Source organism: Platalea leucorodia (assembly GCF_965183815.1).
Source record: "Platalea leucorodia genome assembly, chromosome: 3".
Classification (NCBI taxonomy): Eukaryota; Metazoa; Chordata; class Aves; order Pelecaniformes; family Threskiornithidae; genus Platalea; species Platalea leucorodia.
Genome location: NC_138825.1, coordinates 119,511,966 through 119,537,764, shown reverse-complemented (window position 1 = coordinate 119,537,764; position 25,799 = coordinate 119,511,966). Strand labels below are relative to the sequence as shown.

Genomic DNA, 25,799 nt, shown 5'->3' with positions numbered 1-25,799 from the left:
GGGGAAGCTCAGCCTGCTGATGGTGCAGAAGGCCTCCGGCTCACTAAGGAGAACACTGATCAGACAAAAAGTTGGAAACAGCTGGTTTTGTGCTTATGTAAAAATCAAACCACGTGGTTTTTTCCTTCATTCCATTCAAAGCTAGATGTCCTGAAGGCAGCAAAGTTTCTTCCCCTCCCCCAGGCACATAATGCCAACTTCTCCGAATTGGTGGGCAGGCTGCCTCAAAGCACATGAACAATAACAAAATAGTGAACTTCTTTTTTTCGCTTTATTTTGGAGTTTAAAAAAAGTGGAAAGACAGCCTTTCTCTGCTCAAAAATATCTTTCAAGCAAGGCAGTCACCTGGCTCCAATGCAACCATTTCTTTCCCCCCTCCAGAGGTACCTTAAATCAGTGTTCGACACCAGACTGAGCAAAGCAGCAAAGTTAGCAAAAGGTGACAAGTAGTTGTTTCCTATATGAAAGGCTGCTGCTGAAGCATGTCAAAATACTAATTCGAATACTGGATAATCAGCATTTTTTTAAGATTGCAGTCTGGTACAGGCTACTTCTGTCAAAAAACGCTGTTGGCTACATGGTCCTCCTAACTGTGGAAACAACTCCCAGAACTTTGCCACAGACCTATACGCCAAGATGAAAATATATTGAAATTAAGTATGTTTTTGCATATACTTTGGAAGCCAAGGAATTGTTTTTGATACAATAGCAATAGTGCTAATAAGTTAGCACCAAGATACAAACAGCAGCCAGGTCAAATCCTTAAGTCACTCTGTAGGAAATCTAGATATGAGCTTGTTTTAGCTCAGAATTACACTGAGACCTCATATGGTCCTTGCTAATGAAATGAGAGGAAGCAGTAGTATCTATTCCCAGTGTAACAGCAGGGAAACCAGATTGCAAGGTTCTTCTGCTAATATGAGTTACTATAGTGTTGCGGGAGCTTTGCACTGTTGCAATAATTGCAGATTTAACAGGCTTTTTCATCCTTCTCACCTTCAAATCCTCTCTGCCTCCGAACAGCTTAGTGCTGCCATCTACTTTTTTTTTTATCCTAATGGGGTTTAATTTTTTTCTGTCTTAACAAAGTTGTTACACTAACTCACCCACTACAACAACACTGGCTCACTTGAGTCTCTACAGTTGGGTCCCCAAATTTATACTTAGTCCAGCTCACCACCACAGGAAAAATTAAAAGCACAGGAAACAAAACACAGGATCAGATCCAAACTCTTTCTAATGGCACTTTACAGTTCAGCCCTCAAATATGAATAAAGAAAACACCCAATTCCCTCAATTCTTAACCACAAGATACCTTTCACAACCCTTGCAGGTATTAAGCTACTAAACTCAGGGATGACAAGGTGGCAAAGACGTAAGTCTTATCAAATCATCAGAACGGTTCTGGAAAGCAAGTCTACCTAGCTAAACAATGTTATTCAAAGTTTCAGTCCTAGAGGATTAATAAAATTCTTTTAAGTCATTTATTTGCACAGACACCAACACCACTAGGAAAAAAAAAATTCCTGGCTAAAGGATCTATCATCTGATTAAAGAGTCTGAAAAACATTCAGGCATTTTACTAGGAGACTGCCTGCTGCTGATCAGGCAGGAGCTAGTCTTGATTAATTCTCCGCCTCACTTTTTCATCACAAACACTTTTAAGGCATGAGCAATTGTTTCCACAAAATTCCTCAACCATCATTTGTTGAAGGTCTTAACCCTATTTTGGGGAGAAGGAGGAGCTGTTCAGACCACAGCGCTGCTCCCACTCTTGTTTAGCCATGGAGGGGAAGCAGCCAGGAGCAAAGGGAGGCCACAGCACCTCCTGCCTCCCCACTAACACCTCACAAGACAGACCCATCCCTTCTCAATGCAAGGATCTTCCCACACGCTGTGCTCCAGAGACCTATGCTGTTGGCTTATACCTTTGCTTCCCTTCATCCTCAACCAGATCGCCCTAACCTCTCTGGATTAGGGCCTGATCCTCAAAGAAATTAAAGCCTCTATTTACACTTCATTTGGAGTGGGGTGGTGGGATGTCTGTAGGTCTGTGCTTGCTTTGCCCTGGCAAGGTACAGCCTCTTGACCTGAACAGTTTGGGAAACAGGAGGGAAAAAAAAAAAAGTAAAAAAAAAAGTCTACATTTCATCATTATCCATCCTCATGAGATCAACTACTTTTAGCAAGCGACAGACATGCTCTGAATAATTCCCTTTATCCAGATGGCCACAAACACAACATGGGGGCCTAACCACAGGTCCCAGAGCTGCACTTATGACAGGTATCCAAATCTCTACTCAAATCATTCACAGTATGTCCCACATACATGTAGAGAGGGTCCTGCATAGGGAGGAAGGCTTTACCACTGCTCTGCCTACATGTCACAGCACAGGCTGTTCAGATCCCTGTCCAGGTTTACAGTTTGGTCTCTCATGACCCCAGGCCTCTGCTGAGGCTGCAAACAAGTCATGGGGGCTCTGGTGGAGTGAATGTATTTGTCCACAGGGAACCAAAGGGAATTAATCACATTATGTGTGCTGTACCAGGCTGATGAAGGTCACACATCTGAACTGGGGCAGCCCAACCTTCAGCACAGATGTCAGCTTTACAAGGAAGCACCCTGAAAAGGAGCGAGAGAAGGTATTTTCAGAAGTGGATTCTTTTTTTCTGTGCTGCAGATGCTTTATTTTATAATGGAAGATGGATGGGAGAAAAAACAAAACCAAAATACAGTTTTTAAAATAAAAATGCATTTCCTAGCTGTCATTCTTGGATTTTGCATATCATGCCTTAGCATTAACTGCTGCCAAACACAAGACGTCAGGTCCATCTGGCAGATGTACACTTCCCCGGCTGCCAAGTGTTTCCTTAAGATTCAGGGGCTTCGCTATTAAATATATTTGCAAATTCCAGCCTCCTAAATGAGTAGGGCTCCTGAACAGCAGCCTGTGCTTCTGAGTGCCCTGGAGGGAGGGGAATAGAGGTACACTGCAATCATCCAGAGTATCTGCTGGGCTTGTTTGGTAGGGAGGCCAGTTTCCTGGTAATCGATGGCTACAGTAGCTGTGGAAGAGCTTTCAAGAATTCCTTTTTCTCCAGATTATCCCTAAGTAAAATTAGTAAGTATTTAGGAAGCAGAGGGGAAACCCAACCATTTAAGCTGACATCATTACTTATTTACATATAAATACAGCCAGGAAATAAGCATATGTATTTATATATAAACAAAAAAGCTATCTGTACAATGTTTCATACACTGCTTTTCCATCCAATATTTACTACTTTATTCATGACTTCAGAAAAAACTTTCTCCCCAAGAAATTGGTGATAAAATGCCCTCTGGTGGGCGTGACTGTGGACCTCTACAGCAACAGCCACCTCCTAAATAGTTCAGAGTCTTCAAGATATTCTTGGGATTACTATTTTTAATGGAGTGAGACAAAGCACATACTTGCTTTCCAGAAGAAACAGATACACCCCTGACGAGTGAGCCCATGTTTTACTGCTCAGTATCTCTGCATTAGAATACGAGCTAGAAGTTAAAAAAAAATTCCTATTAAAGCACTCCATGATTCCTAAAATTATTTTAGCGTTCATTTTACCTCCTTAGGATACCTTTTCCTCCTCAAAAACAAGTCATTAAGAGAAACAGAAAAGGAAAGTGGCATTAAGTTTTGCTTTGCCTCAGCATAACAGAATCTTTGTAGACTAAAATGGAGAAAGGAGGGGTGGAAAAGAGCAGCATTTTCAGAGCTTATGAATCATTTTTGTCCTGTTAGAGCACAAGGCACAGCTAGGAAGGAGGCCCTAATTGTACAGGCGAAAAATAACAGCCCTTGTCCCAGAAGAGTTTACTGCCTAAACAGAAAAGGCAAGGATGGAAAAACCCTTCAAAAATAAACTGAAGTTCACGGGATGTGTTTCATCCTTAAGATGTTCAGTAATTGTGGGTGGTGCTTTCATTAATCTGAAACGAGAAAAATCTAAAAAACAAAAAGAGAACTGAAGGCTTAAGATACAGTGACAGAAGAGGTAATTCAGCAACTTGGGGTAGAGCGCATGTGCAGCTCCTTTGAGAATATATATGTAAAACAGACTGCTTTGACAACACAGCCAGAGTGGAAAAGGAGATCTACCAGGCAGATTGGACTACGCAAGCCTGACCCAACACAGCCAAAGGAAGCTGCAGTTACACAGAACTGAAGTTGACCCCACGGAGTTTCTAGGGTTTGTTTTTGTTTTTTTTTGTTTTTTTTTTTTTTTTCCTTTCAGCAGAGAAGCTTCAGTCTCACAGCTAAATAAGGATAAGCAGAATAAAACACTTGCACCACATGATGAAAGATGGAAGAGCTCCACTGCTTTCCCCAAGTTCCTTGGGAAGCCTTTGTGTTTCTATTTCATACAGGACATAGCACTTTGTTCACCCAGATGATCAGAAATTTGTTTCCAGCTTCCACAGTACAATTTACAGTTAATTACTGCTTTATCCTAAGAATATTTGCTAGTTTGATCTGCACATGGAACGTGAAGCATTTCTGTCTTTTTAAAGATGTTTCTGGGCAACAAAATTTTCCTTGTGAAGTTGTTCTTGGGTATAAGCAACGGTATGATTTAGCATTCACCCTCTCCTTTTCTACCCTCAGAAAGAAAAACTGTCAAAACCAGCCCTCATTTATTTGAAATTTGCCCTTTCTATAAGTAACGCACCCCTGCGCTGTATAGAGCTCCGTCCCTCTCTAGTGGCAGCCAGGTCACATACCAATTGGTAAGCCTGCTGAGGCTTAGCTAACAGATGGCTTTTAGCTCAAAGATCAGAAACTTTTAGCTTATGATTCAAAGATCTCCTGTTTATTCCTCTTTGCCAACAGCCCACCCTGAGATTCAGAGTTACATTTACAGTTTTCTCTGAAGACAGAGGCTAAGGATTTCACAGAGCAATGCTGTCACTTGGTGTTGTACTGTATAAGCTCTATCACCGCTTCACGATCATCATTCTCGCAAGCATCTCTAGACTTTATGTTGACTGCAGCTACGGTGAAACATATTTCTCTGATTAGATACACCAAGCCAAGATCAAGTGGTGTATTTGTGTATGTAATAATTATACACACAATGCACATGCTCCTAAATTTTTGCCTAAAATTAAAAGTAACAGATTATCTAGGCAAGATTAGTACTGACATTTCTTGGATCTTATCCTGATGGTTAGTCTTTTCTTAAAAGCAGCTTTGCTGTTAGAGTAGCAATTAACAGCTGAAGGTTACACTATTTCCCCCCTCTTCCTGCCCCCTTAACACACACGTAAATATTTATAATATATGAAAATAAAATACATGCTACCATGCCTGACAAGCATAGAGGAGAAAAAACACCTTTTTTGTATCTTTCAATTTTCTCATCAAGAAAATGGCTCAAGACTGTACAGCTGTGATTGCTGTTAAATTCACAATCTTTACACATAAAAAAATAAGGGGTTTGCACTTTTTTTAGGGTAAAATCATCCTCTTAAGCAAACTGAGAAATGGCTGTAGTAAAATTCAAGAGGCTACAGGTCTACTCAAAACCAAGAACTGATATGCTCTAATTTTACAATGTAATACTTAGGCACAGAAGGCTTATAATCTGCTGTCATATGTGATGCCATTTTAGTGAGTACCTTGAGGAAATCTGAGCCTGATCATGTTTTGCTAAAGATGAAAAACTGCAGGATAAACAGTGTGGCCTGAAAACAGGAGGAAAGAAATGGTTAACTAGGACTTCCACTCAGATTACATGCAGCAAAAGTCTAACCAGCCTACTAGTTTCTCCAGATGAAGAGTAACGAATGCCCTGATCAACCATCACCTCAAGCAGTAGATGCCTGGGCTCAAGCTGCACCTGCATTTCCATCATAAATTAGAGTTTATACTTCTCAACCTGACCCAACTGGGAATCATTCTTGAGCTCCAGCCCAGACCACCTTAATTCTGCCATCAGAGCAGTGCAGCTGCATGAACTTCTTTTAGTAAAGAAGCCAGCACACCACAGAGTTTGGGGTTTGGGTTTTTTGTTTTCCTTGTATTATTCTTGAAATACAATACTTCAATAACTTCACTGTTGCAACCACAAGATTTGTCTAAGAACAGTTTTTAGAAGGCTTGAAGGACGCTGCTGTGAACTGTTCAAGTGTGATATTGAAACAGTGAGTTTAAGGAAAACTTGCTGCAATTTCTCTTTTAGCAAGAGCATCCCCTCCCCACACGCACAAATGGGCTTGCAAAATTTCTATCCCAGACAGAGGAAAGACAAACAAACCAAAACGAAGAGTATTATGGCAGCAAGTGAACCACAACTCTCCTCTTTGTCTTTGGCTGCATTTCCGTACCCGAGCACCACTTTTAAAGTCAGTCCTGTATTTTACAGACTTCAGGCATGCCTTTTTGTTTCCTTACTTCCTATACCATTTCTATGCTGTATTTTTTCCTCCTATAAATAACAACTCAAATATCAGCCACAACTTCCCATTGCCATTTAGTTTACAGAGAGATAAGGCTGTGATGTTGCAGAACTAGAACTGCCCAGAAGTTTAATCATAAAATTACACACTTTTCTTCCAAAAAGAAAAATGTACTAGAAAATAGGCTTTACTTTGGGGATTTGATAATCTTAAAGAACAGGCAGAACATTTATCTAAGATTTTCAAGGTACCAAATGTAACTTAATTTAACTCAACAGATTTGGGCCAAGGACAAGTTTGGCCCATTTTATGTAATACAGATCTGTGAGGGGAAAGAAGAAAAAAGGTATTGAAGCACCCAGACCACAAAAAACAGAGACCAGAAAATATGCCTACTCTTTAACCGTCTACCCCCCTGTTTTGCAGTTGCTGTCATCCACTGAGATTTGCAGACTCTTTCTTTGGCCTTAAGACCTTCACAGTTGAATTTCACAAGTGATTCATTCCTCAGGGTACAAAAACACTGCACAACATCAGATACATACTGGAACACGTCAGCTCCACAGGTGTTAACTAGATCAGGATTTGGTCCACAGTTCAGCAGCTCTTGTGACAATTCACACATCAAGATCAACTGAGAGGTTCCCCAGAAGGTCCCATACAGCCACATCCCACACTATGTGCTATAGGCAGCTTTTAATCAAATCTCGTTACATTTGTTTGCAGTCTCAAGGCTTAGACTTCAGAAAGCCAGAGGGTGGTTTTTACTTTCAGACTTGTACAGAGCCAATGAGGAATAAAATGTTGGCACAGACAGCCAAAGTCTCACGACTTCTGAATTTGAGATTGGGCATTCAATCCAACCTGCAGAAAATCCAGACTAGTGTCAGTATAAATGAGATAAGAGTTAACTCACAAAAGCTCAAATCCAGCTTTCATTTGTGTCTATGCAACATCGATTTCTGTTAACTACATGTGTGTAACCAAGAGCAACATTTGATCTGAAGCCTAGTACCTTGATGTCCAGCTACTGTAAAACAGAAGCAAAAAAAGTAGCTACAAACATTTGACTGATGTTGCCTGCAAGCAGGGCATTGCAGAAGGCTGTACCAGCAATTCATATATTGACAGAATTAAGATGGGGCATGGCAAACCTCGCTATTAGAAGTAGTTGCACAAATATTTGGAGTGTTCTTGAAAAGAAAAAAAAAAAAAAGAGATGACATGGGGGAAAGGCAACACAAAGCCACAGACCAAGAAGTAAAGTACTACATGCAAATACATGCAAGCTTCCCCCAAGTTAATTCTCCTCTTAATGGAATATTGATTGGTACCCTCAATGTTTAGAAATGTGAAATAAGGAGGGGAGAAAAGGAAGGAAAGACACACTTAGAACAGTGAGTTTTGTTTAAATAATATATACTTTCCTCATACGATCAGCCAAAAATAGCATAATAAAGAGGACAGTACACTATATTTAACATTTTGCCTTGCATTGTATTAGCAAATCTGTCAGAGATGACCTGGAAGTGTTAACCACGCAAGGTTTTTTTTTTTTTTTTTTCACCCTTCTCCTAAAGAAGGAAAGTACAGCATTTTCATAACCTCTCACCACACAATATCCTTACTTTACCTGGTATTTCTCTGCTCTGAATAGGATAGACTACAGAGCGTCCGTGGTAGTATCTAGGCTTTTCAGATGTGATATATCAAGATGTTTCTGAAATCGGGGAGGGCAAACCAGTGGTTGAGGGGAAGCAGAGCAGTCCACAGTCATGATGGAGCACATCTGGATAAGCTCTGTTGCATCTACTCTTATCCCCAAGTGAGAAGGGAGGATGAGGAAGAAAAAAATGGCATCTTCGAAGCAGTTATGATTTATATGAGTCTCCTGTTTCTTAAACGGGACCCTTAAAATATAACCAGTGTCATATAATCCAGAAGCCCCTTATTCCTACCTTCCAGAAATCTCTTCCTATTCCAGGGACTACTACCACCTGTATAATTTTAGAGAAAAGAGTTTCTTCTATCCTTTTCCTTCTGCCATTCACAGAGTCCTTCTGAGATATCCGTTACAGCCTCCAACACATTTTACTAAAACAAGCCATTCAAAAAAGGGCAGAAGAGGAAAAAACCCAAACCAGAAGAACCAGCTTGCATTGCCATCAGCATTCCTAGCCTTGACGCTCCAAGCAACAACAGCATCATGCTCAACAGCTCTGCTGACCCATCCCATTACCAATATATTAAGGATATACTTAAGAATATAGGCACCGACAATAAGCTGTTTTATAGTGTATAGGTTGATACAGTTGAATGAGCTCATGTATTTTACATACCCATGTATTTTTATGCTCTGCCCCTTGTCTCAAAACATTAGAAACTGCACGCAGAATTAACAACTTCTCCCACCGCCCAATCCTTCCCAAACTTTATGAAGGCGTAAGGAGTAAGCTCAAAAAGATATCGCTGAAGTTTAGTTATCCTGTAGCATTTCATATAGTTTCAAAAGCTTTTTCCAGACATTTATATACCCAACAACATTTTGTAATATTAAAGTGTTCCAATTTGGCATTTTTCCACTCTTGGCAAGCAAGAGACAAAAAAATCAGGAGAAAATTGAAAATGACTTTTTTTTTTTTTGAAGTATGCAATATGTTAGGAATCATTTAATGAATTCAGGTGTTCAACAAGCTACAAGTCAACCAAAATTTGCAATACATATATATTTCAAAGCACAGGTAAACACAGCTGCATCCACTTTAAAGTTACTCCATGTTGTGCGATTATTACAATGAACTTCCTGAACTCTTTCGCCTCTCTTTTGATCTGTGGTCTACCTGTGGCTGGAAAAACTAACGGCACTTAGGTTCTTCTCCCTCTAATTAAGGGAAACAGCACGCTTAAGCCTCAGACTGAGAAGAGAAACTTTTCTTCAAGTAGTTACAGCATGCTGCAATTTGCAAATCCACCAGCACCGCATTCACAAACCAAAAACCAAAATCCTACAACAAGATCTGACAAAGCGTATCTCAGAGCAGATTTATCTGATTTAAATATTAATTACTTATCAGCATGGACTTTCAGAAGTGTCTGAAGCAAAAAGCTCTAAATCACACTTTAAATCCAGGATTTCTACTGCCGACATTGTTATGCAGATCATGGTTATGGGGTTGGGGGTTTTTTTGTTGTTATTTTTGAACAAAAAAAAGGAAGACTGATAATGAGTCTCTGTCAAGGTTCAAAAATATCAAGAAATGTATGAATAAAGTCCAGCTCAACAAATTAGGCATATTTTGAGTTTATGAGACCTGCTACAAGATACTATTATTGCCTCAGATACCTCTATATGAACTTGAGAGAGTCTTCACAGTATCTCTCAACTACGTTTAAAGTGCAAAAACACTCCTACCGCATGCAAGCCTAACAGTTTTTAGTTAGCAGCAGCATTACAGAGGAATTATATCAGTGGCAGATTTTCTTACAAACTGCTGCACCAAACGAGTTCCAGAACATGCCCCTAGAAATAATCTGGTCTTCTCGATCAAATTGTGTTTTACCTGTATTTATGTAGAGTTTAGTCCTAGAACTGGAGACAATTCCAAGAACTATACATTCGTGTCTTCCAGTAAGTCAAACCAAACCTGAACAGAAGTCCTAGCATTTAATATCACATGTCATATAGCATATTGTAATGGACGGCAGGGAACTAAAAAAACAAAACCACAAAACACTGCAAAAGGAATGTTAAATTAATTGAAAAAGTCTGGTTTGGTCTGTAGTTCGAGCGGACTGCTTCAGTGCATCAGTACTACTATTGCAAGCCAGCACTATAAGTTACCTGAAGTTTAAGACCACCAAAAAACTATGTGTTTTTCTGACATTAATGCCAGTTACAGCAAAAAATCAAAGTTGAGGATATTTGAAAACCTAGACCGAAGCATCACTGATGAAAAAAGCAGCACATAAAAATTAAGGAAAATGGTCCCATGTTCCACATATTCTAATCCACAACATAAAATTATTTATGGAAGCGTGTGACTAGGAATTCAGCTACTGTCATTAATCAGATGGTCAAGACAGCACAGAGGTAACCGGCTGCATGACAACAGCATCAGGAAGGCTTCTCGGGGCATCTCTTGTACCAGGTCTGTTCTGTTCTGGTTTAACTATAACAGGTGAACAGCACATATTCACAGCCTGTGAAGTGCGTTGACTTTTAAAAATCTAACAGAAAGGCGTTCCCACAAGAGATTTCTAATCTGTTTCCTTTTAATCTCCTTCTTTATAGCCGAGGAAGAGTTCTTTGTACTTCTGATAACAAAGGAAACATAGAAGTGACAGAAGCATGTCAAAGCTGTTTATGTTTCATACAGCCTCACGCTTGGAGTTGCTGTTGTTAGGTTATTTCTTGAGAAGACCATCTTCAGCCTTTGCATGGGAGCTCCACCTTCCTACAAGTAACTTTATAAAAGAGTTAACTGCATAGAGGGATGCTAAAACTCTTCCCCTCGCAGGGTAAGCTAACATAAAACCAGAAAGGAAATTAAAAAAATGTGACAAAGGGTTAATACAACAATTTCAAGTACCCACAAGTATATTCAAGGCAATGTTATCTAATTTGTGTGTTCATGGGCTTTAGGATATAGGTATTTATATGGTATTTTGTCTGTGGAGAGATGAGTACATTAAGAAAGTGATTAGATACACAAATAAATCACAGAATCTAATGACACTGTGTCATATTTAAGGTTATTGAATCAGCACACTGCAAGGCCAAATATTGCAAAATGGAACATCTGGAGGGGGAAAAAAAAAAGCTGAAGGACCAAATAAGTCACTAACCCATGCTGAGATTCTAGCTAGCCAAGAGCCTGGATTACAGCACAAAGAATTAATGCTCTGAAAACGGCGTAGACCTCTGCGGAGCACTATGAAGTTGATGCTCTGCAAACAGAGCAGCTTCAGGATCAGGCCTTCAGGTGTCTGGGCTGCCTGGGTCCACAGCCTATGGCAGCGAATCCACGTGGATCAGCGTAGTTAGTGGACAAGTCACTACAAGAGCCTTTGTAATGCTATGCTCAACCTAAAGTTAAAGAAAGGATGCTAAAAAAAATAAGAATATTGAAGAGACCCCAAAATTTAAAAGTGCAGCCAAAAAAACCCCTCCAGATCAGTTTTAAGATTAAAAAAAAAATCCCACAACAGGGATATAATGAAAGGGACTGGGGTTAAGCAAGACAAGACAGACCACACTTTCTCTCTCCATTTACCGATCTAGGGGTACTTTTTTACCCTCCCCTAAAGCTACATGTGAGTTTCCACCATAGCACACAGAGGCTCTACATAGAGAGGAAGGGGAGAAAAAAAAATACATAATTCCCCCCTGCCCCCCTTGATTTATTTTTTCTGTGCTTCAGAAGAACTGGATCCATAGGTTCTCAGAACTAAATTAAAAGGTCAGGAAAGCAAGTAGGCATGGACAAGACTGAATTGCAGATGAGCACGGAGCAGCAGAGAAACAGCACTGGGACGAGCACCAACGAGTGCGAACAGTTAAGGCCCCAGTTCTGGTGGCCGTCAGCACAGTGCCGAACCGGAGCGACTCCAATGGAAACAGCGGAGCGGCAACCTGGGAGAAGGACGCATGGGAGCAAAGCAGTATCGCCGGCGAGATGAGCGCAGCAAACCTGGGGATAATGAATTCTCCTCACAAACAGGCACTAAAAGTGATAGCACCAGATATGGTGCACAGTAAACCCAAAAATCATATCTAATATCTAGATCTGTGTCTTCCTCTCCCTTCATTGAGAAGATTTCCAGTCAACATACAGACTATATACTTTTTATTATTGTTTGAAGAAGAGCAGCAACCCTGGCAGCATGCTAATCTAGAAGAGAAAACCGAGGTGGTTACTTTCTTCCCTCAAGATTTCTGCTTCGAAAAAACAAATGAACAAGAAAGGGTTTGTTCCAGCACACCACCACTTTTTGTTTCATTTCAACAAGACTTCGACAAAATCTAATTCACTATGCCGTGTATCTAATATATTGGGTACTTGAAGTATGACCATCACTCATTAGAAATGTAATTAAAAAGTGACAAAACTCGATTCCCCCTCCCCAGCATGCAGATGAAAACCAGTAACCCTGCCTCTATTTGTAACCATGACAACTATAGAATATTTTATTTCAGTAATATAATTCATACTGAACATTTGCTCATAGGTTTTGTTGTTAAGGGGAAGGTTGACACACTGTGCACGCATTTCATAAGCTACCGGAGACAACAAATACAGGAAAGTCAGGCAGTTTTCAAGACCGAGAACCCAGTGCGTATTTCAGAGTTCATTTCAGACCCTCTACAGGAAGCTAAATGAACATGAACAAAAAAAACATCCAAATTAAGTGTTACTGGTCATTACTCCCAAGACAACTACTTGGTATGACTGGATGTTTTTCGACTTTTAAATAAATCGCAATGATACTCTCGTATTTTAGAAGGCGTAGTAACTCAAACCCCAAACTTTAATTTTCAATTAAAATACCATAGGCATTATTCAGTTTCTATCAGGAAATATCAAACAGATGTTATGGGAAAAGATATCGATATGAAACGAGGCAATGAGAGACGTAGTTTACATATGCTGGCTAAGTCTTATTCTGGATAGGTCACTAAATTATTTGCATAGCTCCCATATTTCATCTTAAATTGAAGACAACTTCCATAAATACACACAATGAGGACAGGTTATAAGAGGGGGGAAAAAAAAAAACAAACCAAAAAAAACCCCACACACACCAACCAAAGACAACCCCTTGTACATTATTCAGAGAAGATTAAACAACCTCCTGAGCATAACTAAAGTTTGACACAGATAAATGTCAGTGTAAAATATGGCTGTACTTTATTTTTCTCCACATGGGGGAAAACAAAAAAAAAAAAAAATAAAGCCATTAGCACTTTAAACCAAAATACAAGAATAACAAAAGAAAGACACACTGTTGCTTTGTTTTGGAGGCAAAAAAAAAATAAAAAGAATAAAGCTCGCTGGAATACTATTCCTTCTCTCACACAGGTCATCATATCTATCAAGGAGGATTTAAAGTTTCAGCAGATTGCTAATTATAAGAGACAGTAATACTGTTATCTGCAGTCACCTTAAAGCTACAGTAGTTTGGTTTTTAAGTACCTCAAAATTGTCCTCAAAAGAATAGCTCGATAAATGTGTTTAAATCAGCACAAGAGACTCACACGTGCCTACATGTACACACACACTTGCTCAGCTGTTTTAAAGGATATCAGGAAAAAGAAAGTTTCTTCATTTATCAGAAATACGCTCTATAATCTCCTGTTAAAACAAATAATAAGCCTGCAGCAAACATGCATGTCTTTTTCCTTCACTGATGGAAAAGTGATTAAATCCCCCTTAATCTAGTTACCAGAACACTGTATTTTTTCTAAACAGTTTTCATACACAATAAACAAAAGATAAGCAGCCAACTACATGACCAGGGCTCCATAATTTTTGGTGGTGGTAGTGGGGAGATAAATCCGTCTCCAGCATTCTAGGAATATTTTCAGTTTAATAAATGAAGCCAGAGGGGAAAAAAATAAAATAATCTCGGAGACGATGAGCACACGCTATTTATGAAGTGTATGAAAAACACCACCATCCATCCCCAGAACTCCCTTCCTCCAGACCTTTCTCCACCCTCTGGGGGGAAAGGAACCTGAACCCAAAATCCCGGGGACCACAGACCTGCATCCTCACACGACAAGGACAGCTAGTCACATCCACTCAATGTCAAAAAATAAAGTAGCTTTTCCCTCCCACCCTAAGCGAGACCTTCCGAAAACAGGTACCCAGGGGATGTGCCTCTGTGCTCCTAACGGCACCAGCCAGCACTTCGGCTCGAAGATAAGTTAAAAGAAAACAACCCATTAAAAAAAAAAAAAAAAAAAAATCACCATCAATAGAAAACCCCAGCAGCAGCCAAACAAAACCTCACACCGGCGAGGAATGTCACACGGCGTGGCAAGGCACGGCGTGGGAAACGCGTCCGAAGTGCTTTTGAAAAATATATATATTTAAGCAATATTGCGCCGGGAAGTTCCTCGTACACATCGCGCGTGGGGAGGGGGCGAAAGAGGAGGAGGGGGGGAATGGAAATGTATTCCAGGCACCGGGAGACGACGGGGCTGGCAGAGGCATTTGGGAAGGGAGGGAGGCTGCCTGCCGGGGTGCGCGCCGATCCCTTCCCAGGCAGTTTCGGGTGCGGGCCCGAGGGCGGGGAGGGGGGGATCCACCGGGACATCGGCCCCCGGGAGGGGTGGGGGTCCGCGGGGACACAGCCGCCCCCGGGAGGGGTGATGGGGAGGGGGTTGCGGGACCGACCCTGCTCCCCGCCGCGGCGCGGGCGAGCGCCTGAAGTTGTGGGTGCGCGGCGGGGGTGGGCACCCCCACGCCAACATGAAAAACAAATCCCGGGAAAAAAAAAGGAGAATCATCACAATAACATTATTATCCCCGGCAGCTCCGCGCACAGCACCCCCCAGGCAGCAGGAGGCACGCAGGAAGTTTTTAATGCGGGCAGCGAGCGCAGGCGCAGGGCAGCCGCCAGCTCGGCGATGCCCGGCGCGGCTGGCGGCGGCGGGGAGCTCCGCGGGCGCGCAGCCGCCGCGCCGCTTACCTCCCTCCGCGGGGGCGCAGGCGGCCCTGGGCCGGCAGCGCGGGTGCGCGGCCGCGTCCTCAGGCGGCGGGAGGATGCGCGGCGGCGGCGGCAGGCGGCGGCTTGTGCATTGCAGCCTCCGCCGCTAACGCAGAGCCCCGCGCGGCTGCGGGCGCCGGGAGCCGCGCTGGAGGCCGGGCAGGGGGGCGCGGCGCGGCGGCGGCGGAGGCTGCTGCGGAGCCGCGACCATGCTCCCGTCTGGCCGCCTTCCCCTCACCTACTGCCCGCTTTAGCCGGGGAGGGAGGCGGCCTGGGCGCCGGGGCGAGGGGCGGGCCGGGCCAATCACCGCGGCGGCGGGAGGCGGTGGAGCCCGGCCCGCTCCGCCCCGCACGCCGCGCCGCCCCGCCCCGCGGCCGCCCCCGCGGGAGGCTGCCCCGGCCCCGGCCCCGGCCCCCGCCCCGCCGCTGCCGCCGCCGCCGCCGCCGCCGCCCGGGCCCCGCGGGGGCCGCCCCGCGGAGCTCTGCCCCCGCCACCGCCGGCGCCGCGGCCGCGGCCGGTGCAGGTGCAGGTGCGGAGCCTCCGCCCCGCGTCCCCCGAGCGCTCAGCTGTGTGCCGAGCGCTCCCCCGCGGTACGCCGCAAGGACGTGCGGGGGGAGAGCGTGTTTCCGAAAAGGTCATCGGCCTCCCAGCTGTCTTCAAAAGTAGCGTGTAGTTGAAAAGAAATATTACCCCGCTTTATTAAATCATCTCTCTCCGGGGGCGTGATCCAAAGCCTCTTGAAGTCCACCGGAGTCTTTGAATAGGTTGGTACGATTCTCTCCCGACACCGCTTTTTTTTTTTTTTTTTTTTTTTACCCCCTTACTTATTTTTTTTAATATCCATCGTGCTTGGAGTCACTACAGATTTTACGCGTGGAAATCTGCATCTGTCTCTCTATTCTGTATAATCTTGTGTCTGTGCGTGCTGCTTTGTAGAGAGATCTTTCTGATGTGCACACAAGCTGCATATGCTGTAGTTTTAAACATAGAACACTTTGTCTTTTGTATTTCCTGTAAGCATAAAAATAAGCTTAATCAAATTCTTTTCTCCTTACTTTGCCAGTTAAAAAATGCATCGTGGAGAAATATATGCTCTAACGTGGTGAAAGTGAGGCAGTTGTGCCAAACGACAGCTGAGCAAAGCAAAGGGGAGGGAGGGAAGCACACAACCCGCAGAAATAGGCAAATGCACGTTTTTATTGGAAAAGGGACACACGCTGCCCGATGCCTGCGAGGAAGCAGGGTGCAGCGTTAACAGGGCAAATTCATTTTCTCTCTTCCCAGCCTCACCAACAAATGAAAATACGTTCTTGCAGTGGACTAAAGCATTTCTAAAACCAGCCATCATCATTAATATTAGAATGCTTTTAGCAGAATATGGCCTCACTCTGAAACGGGAAGGCTCCATACGTTTTTGTTGTTAATATATCGTGGATTAACATTGAAACCTCCAGTCCTGTACATCGCAGTGGAGTGTGAGGGTCAGAAGTTCAGAACGGTTTAAATCTGAATTATTTAGCAAGCGCACACACGACACACTCTTCCGATTTCCACGCAGCTTTTCCTCCCCCCCCCCTTAGTTTTCTCCCTTTTAAACACGAGAGCCCCATTCGGTGTTATTTGCCCTGGTGCGGTGTTATTTGCCCAGCATATATAGTTGACCCAGAATCCGACAAAGCCGATGAGAAGAAGTCTCAATGGGACTGTTGACCTAACAAGTAGCATGTCAGTCTCCCGGTGGCATTTGAATGTTCTCGCAGCGAATGCTTCGAGACAGGAGAGAGCATAAAGCAGAGATTCTTTGGAATCCTTAATTAGACACAGTGATTTTGGAGTGCTGGTTTCTGCCGCTATCCTCTAGTGCCTACTACTTTGTTTTGTGACCTTGAGGTTAAGGATACCAACCAGCCCTGTTTATTTTTAATAAAATCTTACGGTTATATGAGACAGTTCTAGGTTTTATTTATCTTTAGCGTAAGTGCTTCCATCTTATCTGCCTCACAGGTTTATAGTAAGGATTTAGCTAATATTTGGAGAGCACTTTTAAGCTATGAAGCTCTATAGGTCTATTATACTGGCCATTTTCTGGGGTTTTAATTTTAGGAAGGTACTTTCAAACTCTTTCACTTCAGGAAGATAGAGTTCATGTATTGACCTTAGTTTTCCCTTCAAATTTTGTTAAATACCTGATTTACAAATGCTGACATAGGGTCAGATTTGATTTCACTTACAGGTAATGAATTTCAAAGAATTTCTTGATCCTCAGTGACTTTATTCTAGATCTAAATCAGTTTAACTCAGAATATGAGCCACAATTTTCATGAAGAATAAGCATATGATTACATTAAATACAGTATTCTACATTAATTTTCTTGCTTGGATTTTCTTATTTTAGTAACTTAAGTAATTTAAGAAGGAAGTGCTTCATTTTATTAATTTATTTTTTATTCCTTTTTTTTTTCTGCTCTGTTTCTGAGAGAAAGGCATCTACAGGTGGGCTTTGTAGAGAGGGGCAGGTGGCTGAAAAATAATTCGGGGGTATCCTACTCACGGTTCAGTGGAGTCACAGTGTGCAAGAAGTTGTTTAAAAATTAAGGTTAATACCTGGGTCTGGAGAAATTCCTTAGTGCTTGGCACACTGTTCCTGGCACTGGGAACGATGCACTGCCACTCACATCCTTTCTCAGCGTTCGGGAAAGCCTGTCCTCTCATTTAGTGCATGTTTTAAGGGAGGCAAACCTATGTCCAAGTAATAGCACTGAAAATAAGGATCCTTAAAATGCTAGTGAAACAAAAGATCTATTTACAGAGAAACAAATATTCTGTGGTGAGGGTTTTATTTGGATGGGTGGCTGGTTTTTTTAATACAATCTGTTCCAGGGTTGTACTTGACAGGCTGAGGATTGTTTGTGAGAATCCCGATTTTGGATTAGGCAGCTGATAGCCTGCAAGACTTTGGTGGCTGGTAAAGCTTGCTCCACTGAAAGAGGAGATTTCCTCCTTTAGCAATAGATCATTATGTTACAGGGCGTGTATTAGAATGAGAATAATGCAACTTCCCCTGTCTCTGCTGATCATATCAGAACTAATGGCATCTTGAATTGTCAGAGCATCAGGTCCATCTTCTGATAAAATATTAGAAGACACACAGCTCTATTCATCTTACTGGAGATTTCATTTTAGTCTGCAAAATATTTGATGGCAGTGCTGTTAGATTAGCTGTGGGCATATTGCAGGGACCAACGTAGTGCTTGGGTACCAGGATTTTGCGAAGGGGTTCCCATAAATATTTCCCACTTTATGGTAAACCTTATCTCCTAGGTTTGGACATGCTTCAGGGAGTGAAATTTTTATTTATTTTAAGGGATTTAAAACACAATTCTTTAAGTTGTTACTAAAAATGTCTTGCTTTTTGATGCAGGTTGAAGCATTTCAAATGAAATTTCATCTCCAAAACTGTTGTATGAGATTTTTCTAAGCCATAACCAAAGAGGAATGTCTGCTCTCCAAACTTTAACTGCAAGGTTTGACTCCTGCTTTCAGCCAGTGAAGATCTCCTTAATTACAGGTTTACAACTTGGATGCTAATGTCAATGGTTTAATTTTCTGCTGGTAATAGATACCGTAGAATATCTACAAAATATGGTAATAGATATTTAGTGGATTTGTGGGGTTTAAGGGTTCTGAAAAAGTAAGTGGAGATCAGGAAAACATCTTAGGGTTTTTTTCAATCATGTATTTTTATTTACTTGAAGTATAAAGACTGTTTGCTGGTACTTTTAGCATTCATCTGTACATATCTGTTACAATTATCCTTAGCGTTTAGCAGAAAGATAATCCTCAAAGGAAACAGGAAGCGACATTTAAAGTAATTTTTAGGTGTGCAGCTTGAGTTAATTGCCAAAATATAAATTAATGGATTAAAACTGCTAAAAACTGCTAACCTGTGGAATTTAGTGAAAAACATCATTGACTTCTGTGGAGACACCACATTTAATGAAACACCTCCTTCCCTGAGCAAACCTTCTCTCTTCTGCTGAGTACCCAAAGCTGGTATCAGGGGTGGGAAGGCAGAGGCGGCAGGTACCAGGTCCTGACGTGGTTAGAAAGGGATCCTCTACTTCATGCATCGCAACCCATGCACACCTCCACGTTGTTTATAGGGTAGCGATCAAGGCAGGCAACTATTCTTCTGAAATCAATCAATCATCAGACAAGAACAAGAGTGTCGGGTGGTCACTCTTTGGTTGATAACCTATAGAGGGAGTAAAATTATTTTACCAAGAGTTGAGGAAGATGTTAATCTCGTGAATATCAGACCATTCTTCACATATTTTTTCACAAGAGGATTATATTCTAACTCCCAGACATTACATATCCCTGAGTTTTTCAGGCATTTAGCTTTTTAATCTGACGACAGGCTGTTTGCAGATACGTGCCTGGCTCTGTGGGCAAAGGTTATGAAGTAATTTGCTTGGAACTGGTGAAATAAAGATTTGTGTGATTTTAGGTGTGTGAGCTGAAACTTCCTTGTCCCTGACTTGTCAAGAGAATGAGAAGAGTCTGATCCTCTAAGAGCAAGCAGTATATTGAGTTGATTTCTCTTAGCTATGACAGAACCATTTGCTAAAACTTCCCCCAGAAGACAGAAGTGGGTTCTGCTGGAGTCGTGATTTTGATTTCTGATGGGCAGTAATAAAAGTAAGATCTATTTCACTATATTGGCAGAGTCTAGAGCTCTGTCTTGAATTATGTGAAAATCCCTAATGGTTGGGGATAGCAGAAAAGTCAGGCTTTTGTTGGGACTTTTTGAAAGTTTATGAAGATTTTGTTTAAAACAACTTTATTTCCAAGTCACCTCTCGTCCCACTCAATTGCACAGAGAGGCATTTTCATTGCCATTGACGTCATTGCATCGGTTGCTTGAGTTTTGTCAAAGTAACTCCACTACACTGGTTTATGGCGGGGGGGCGGGGTGTAGGAGGAATTGGACTTTCAGGGTGATTTTGGAGGGAGTTGCGTTGTTTGATTTGTTTGTCTACAACAGTAACAATATGTTTCCACCTATTCCTCATAATTATACAGGGAAAACTAAAATACGTGCCATTTTGAACTGAATGTCTGTATTAAATTGGTTTGACTTCTATTTTCTGCCATCTGTGGCATAACTAGAACAGAGAGTGAGAACAAAAAATATAAATGACTCAGTCACATTTCCTTTAGGAGACACATTATGCCCCCCATTCTTGTCAAATAATTCATTTCAGCTCTGAGTGAAACAGTGTTGTGACACCCTGGGCATGGAGAGGAGATGCTGCCATTCTGTCATTTAATAGAGGGACCCAAATTTATGCTATAATATTTTGGTTAAGCAGCTACACGTCATTTTTCTGTGTATTTAGATGGCCTCCAAAACAATCTCAGCGCAATGCTGGGATGTAATTCAGCTTAATTAAATACTGAATTTTCCTGTAAATGTTACATACCTTGTAAGCCAGATTGTGGAAAGAACCAGAAGCAGGTTCACAGAGAGGAAACTGAGACAAGTAGGTGCTGCTGAAGCCTCCCAGAAGACTTAGTTGCCACCTGAATTAGTTGCCACTGACTCTACAGGGAACCATATCCAGGCTCTGGAGCGAGATGGAGACAGTGCTACACCCCATAGTCTTTGTTTTCCTTCTGTCCGGACTGACCAGAGCGGGTCCCTTCAGACCCATAGAAACCTTGATAGAGGGAAGTTGATGATACCTGGGGCTTCCCTAGGGATGGGTCTGAGGTACAGCCAGGCGTGCCAGCATACCTGGGAGCCTGGATGCACTCAGAGGTCTCACATACCTATAGACATCTATTTTAGATGGGCTGATGTACCCCGAAGTTTGCATATGAGGTAGGTGCTTCTGGCGTACAGACTGTCCCTCCAGCACCTTGCAGGCATTAGGGAGTGCATCATCACAACGCCCTGTGAAGGGGGTGGCATCATTGCTCTATCTATAACAAGAAGTTTTCCTCCTGTATACTCGATGCATGGTAAAAGTCAGGTTGAAAAAGGTGGTGGTGCTCCTGGTTTTGATTTGGTTAAGGCTTTACACAGACTCTGAATGTTATATAAAACTCTTTTTTAATGCATTCCTCTAGGAATCAAGTTTTGACTAAAGGCCAAATGTTTTTATCACTGATCAAAGAAATGATACAGAGTCAGGTTTACACATGGCACAGGTTAACAGTGAACAAATGGAAGAATAAGTGATAAAGGGGCAAATTATTATTGCTGAGTGACCTGAAGTGCTTAACGAAGAGGTCAAAATAAAAAAAAAAGTTTGAACATTAGCTAGGTGCAAGGCAATGTAATAAAGAATGAAGACAAGAGGCTACGCAGGGCAGGAGGCTCTCTTTTGGAAAGCAAAGGCTTTGAGAAAGATTTAGGATTGTTTTTGGATAAGCACCTCAATCTTAAATCTCACTGTAATTCTGTGGCTAAAAGGCCAATGCAATCCTGAGATGTAAAAAAGAGTAATATGAAGCAGATAAGAGGATTTGACGTTGCCTGCGTGCACAACAGTGGTAAGGCTGCTGTTAGGAACTGTGTCCAGTTTTGGTGTTCACAGTTCAAAAGCAATGTGGAAATACTAAGGTAAGTTCAAAGGAAAGGTATGAAAAAGGATTCAGAAAAGAAGCGTGACAACATAAGGCATAAGCAGCTCAACTTATTTAGCTCATCAGGGAAGAAGCTGAGAAGTGACTTGGTCACCGCAGGTAGGTACTGACCCATGGAATAGATATCCAAGAGCGAGTAGCCACTTTATCTACCTGACAAAGGCATTAGAGGACCCAGTGGTTACAAGCTTAAGTTAGACAAATCCACCCTTAAAAGAAACGATTTCCTATCCCACAGAGCCCTAAATAATAAAACTGTCCTGTAAAAGCCGTCACAGGTAGGGATGTTTAAGAGGACATTAAATATGTGTTTTTAAATACACGCTTTCATCTGCTTTGTGGAAAAATCTGTACATCTTTCTGTGCATGTGTGAGTGGGAGCTTTGTCAGAAGATTGGTGGCAGTTCCTTGTCTGGCAGTCTGAGAACCTGTTATTCCTCCTGTTGTTCCATCCCTCATAAGGCTCCGGGGACCAGCACTGCTGGTGTTGCTCTCAGCATCCTCGTAACACTTGCAGTTTGGGAAGAGAATAATTATTATCAAATAATCATTCTCTTGTTTCGTGGCTTCAGTGAGGTCTTGCAGACTGTCAGGAAGGATTTATTTTTTCTCTTGGATGAAATTGGCCACATATATCTTGGTTATTTGGGAATTGTTTCATTTTTCTGCCTTCCCTTGGAGCACCAGAGATGAACGAGTGGCCTTGGATGGCTTTTTGCCAGTGTTCTGCACTGGTGCAAACCCACCCTTCCCCAGTCATAGGTGCCTGGGTGCTGTATTTTGCTTTCACATCTATGGTCATACTAACTGCAGTAGTTAAATTGGTTGGGACTTTTGCCTCGTGTCGGACTGTCAGGGATCTTGAAGGTTACACAGCTTCTCCAGTACATCAGGCACAATGTGCACACTGGGATCATCTAGATGTTTTTCGTTTAGTCCATTTGTTCTTTTGCAGAGGTCTTGGACATTAGTGACAGGTTCTTTTCCTTTTATACATAAATCTACTCTCCCAAGGACTAAACTGCTGTGATTTAATTTTGGGGTTTAAAATAGGAATAAAGCATATTGCTTTGAGATATATAGGAGATCAGGCTCTCAGCTCTGTTTTTAAATTCTGTGAAACCTTCTATAAATGGTTTCTATAGTCAATAAGGATATGATTAACAATATCGTGATGAATATTCTGCAGAAAATTTTGACATTTGGAAATTCAGAGGCTTTTGTATCCAAAAGGAGTGATGTGATGATCTATCTGCCTTCTTGCATTGAACACTATAGAATTTACCCTGGTAATTCTTGTGTGGAACGTAAATGTTACGGATGAGCTAATGAGAACATTTACAGACAAACAAATGCAAACACCCAAATCTTGATTCTCTTATAGTATTTCCTGGAGAATCTGTTGCATTCCTTCCTCGGTTATTTGGAGTAATAATTAGCCAGGTTGATTTTCATAATGTTCTCTAGGACTAATCACAGCCCTGTGAGCACAGACTAAAATCCTGGCACCGGCCGAGCTGTATGAGGGTTTGGTTATGAATAACCTTATTCAGTTATATCCCTTGTGCGGAGCATGGGTTAGTAAGCTGGGGTATGTACACAGCTACACACATGTAAATAGTGAGAGCACTGCCAGGGATGTAGAATTCCTCAGTATTTAGGAGAGAAAAACATTAGTGAGAGGAATTTTTTTCCTGCCCATCCCTTTTGAAGCTTTGTTTCACGGTAGCCAGAGGGAGAAAAAAACCACATTATATGAGTAAATTGGCTGGAGAATGTAACCAGGGCCCCAGTAAACACTAAGAATGAAAACCCATACGAATGTGTATTCAAGCAAGTATGCGCAAAGATGGTGTTTTCTGCAAGCACTCTCTTGGAGCAAAATGCTGTTCCGTAACTAAATACGTGGAAAGAAGTCGGGGTTTGGCTGAACTGCCTTGCATTTAGATTGTCGCTGAGATTCCCTGATTTCCCCTTTCCGTTCCCCTTCCCCTCTGCTGCAGCGTAATTTGTGTGGTGGTACCAGATCCTCTGAATAATTCAGCTGAAACCTGAGATCCCCGATGACCAACACCAATTTTCAAATGATCAGACTCAGACTGTATGATTTTGGAGTGATGGAGTTGGGATATTTTAAATTCTGTTCTGTCAAGGAATGATTAGGACATTAATTTGGGCCATATTAGTACATCTCCCCTGTGCTAATGGGAGGATAGACCCCCTTTCATGTTTAATCTAAAGAGGGATTGATGACTGGTGAGGTTGTCTCACATAGGGATGTCTGCCACCGAAATAAATGATGAGCTCAGTGAGTGAAAATGTTTAGGCTGCACTCTCTAAATGTGGATTCCTTCTGTGCCGAAGGCAATGAAAGCCCTTAGGTGGCAGCTCTGTAGATTTTTCTCATTGCGGGCAAAAATGAGGATTTTTTTTATTATTTGTTAGCCCAAGGCTTCTTTCTTGAAGTCGCTACCGATTGTTGATGCTGGTTTCACATTTCATAAACAGCCAAGTCATGTTCAAGAAGAAGAAAACTGATCTCAGAGATGACACAACCACTGGAGGTGGAGGGAAACGGCAGCATCGCCACTGTCTGACGGTGAAAGAAAAGGGCACCTTTCCTCAGAGTTTGCCAGCAACTTTTACTTGATGTGTGAGCTTAATACTTCGGTGTTAGAAGGACAGTAAAGTACCTTTGAATTAGAACAGACAAGAAAAGTTGCCTAATGTGCTTTTTTTACTCTATTACTTTTAACCCACCACTGCAAAATTCCTCCTACCTGTAATGAGTTATTTCACGTGGAAAGGCAAATAAGAGCTCATTAGCTGATGCACTGCTACAAAGTAAGTGAGCAGATTTTATGCCTAGGGACAAACTTTTACAACCATTTTGAAATGGCACAATACAATGCAATAAATCCCGCAGCCTTTTCAGAGAGGAAGAGGAGAATACCCTCCTTCCATTACTTGGATGCAAGTTTTCTTCATCTTGAAACCCTTCATATTTGAGTAGTGGGGAAACAGATGTGTTCCAGGGGATCGCACGCAAACAAGTTAAGCCTGTGAGTGTTCCCAAAAACTAGTCCTATCTATCTGTTGTGTTTTCCATTACATTCCCTGTGTATTGTGGCTGGACAGAATCGCTCTATCTGAGAGTTCTCCATCATACTCCTCAAAGAAGAGGCAGTAATATCTCTGCAAAGTATATTTCCTAGTGTCTCATGCTATGCCTGGGTATTTTGGGCAATGTTAAGTTTCCTTCTGTCTCGAAAAACTGGTTTGTTACTAGTCTCACTGGTTTAGAGAGACTGTTTAATACAGAACTGTCTTTTTACTTCTTTAATAATATGTGATTTTCTACAAGGACTTTGCCTTTTATGTTACTTGTCTTAACGATTTTCAGAAATCATCTTAATGATTTTTATGAACACCCACCTTAATTTCTGGCAATGCGTGCATGTAGATGTAAAGCTCAGGCAGAAAACCCTTCACATCAACTGGTAACCACAGTTCAGGGCTTTTAGCATTTTACAGCATTGGGCTTGTATATATTATAGCTAAAAATTTTCAGTGGTCAAAGGATAGATCTGGAAGGTATTCAGAGGCTCAGAAATCATATTAGTGTCTTTTGAAAGTTGCCTTTAATTTAAGTTTTGATTTAGTAACGCATAAGATAGATATTCAAACTACAGTGAGTTATTGCTTATTGGCGGTGGCTGAAATTCTTGCCGTTTCCACCTTCAGAGGTTGTTTTATGGTTACCCCAGACCCACGTGAGGGAAGCAGATTTATGACTTGTGAAACAAATACTAGGACAGAGCACATCAGTCACTCGGCACAGTTGGGAAACCAGACAGGTACCATCGCAGGGGTGATTCTGCTCACAGGTGTCCCTTTGGCTTGAATGGAGAGTTTTGTGTGTGAGCAGGTGCTTGCTGGCTGCGGCCCAAGGAGGAACCTCTGGGAACCCTTTATTTCATGTAGTGCTGTGTT

At 42.0% G+C, this 25,799-nt stretch overlaps 1 protein-coding gene across 1 annotated transcript in view; it reads right to left on the bottom strand.

The window, feature by feature from the left end:
* KLHL29 (kelch like family member 29) overlaps positions 1 to 15,186 on the bottom strand; it is a 403,676-nt gene extending 388,490 nt beyond the window's left edge. Inside the window, exon 1 of the mRNA XM_082306362.1 lies at positions 15,134 to 15,186. The gene's annotated coding sequence lies outside the window, so the exon portion shown is untranslated. The remainder of the gene's footprint in view (positions 1 to 15,133) is intronic.
* Between the last annotated feature and the right edge of the window lie 10,613 nt (positions 15,187 to 25,799).